The following is a 476-nucleotide window of genomic DNA, read 5'->3' as shown; positions in this document are numbered from 1 at the left end:
GGCTCACTTGGGAGAGCGTTGTGCTGACAACACCAAGTCAAGGGTTAAGATCCCCTTACTGATCATCTTTTTTTTAAAAAAAAAAGAAGGGGGCTTGCCCGTGGCTCACTCGGGAGAGTGCAGTGCTGACAACACCAAGGCCCCGGGTTCGGATCCCATATAGGGATGGCCGGTTCGCTCACTGGCTGAGCGTGGTGCTGACAACACCAAGTCAAGGGTTAAGATCCCCTTACCGGTCATCTTTTAAAAAAAAAAAAAAAAAAGAATACAGTCAAGTGTCACTTAGTGATAAGTTTTGAGAAATGTGTCATTAGGTGATTTTGTCATTGTGCAAACACCATAGAGTGCACTTATGCAAACCTAGTTGGTACAGCCTTGTATTAGTCCGTTTTCTATTGCTGTAACAGGATACCTGAAATAGGGTAGTTTATAAAGAAACAAAATTTATTTCCTAGTTTCAGAGGCTGGGAAGTCCA

The sequence above is a fragment of the Galeopterus variegatus genome, unplaced genomic scaffold (genome assembly GCF_000696425.1).
Source record: "Galeopterus variegatus unplaced genomic scaffold, G_variegatus-3.0.2 Scaffold1334, whole genome shotgun sequence".
Classification (NCBI taxonomy): domain Eukaryota; kingdom Metazoa; phylum Chordata; class Mammalia; order Dermoptera; family Cynocephalidae; genus Galeopterus; species Galeopterus variegatus.
Note: the sequence above shows the minus strand (reverse complement) of the source record.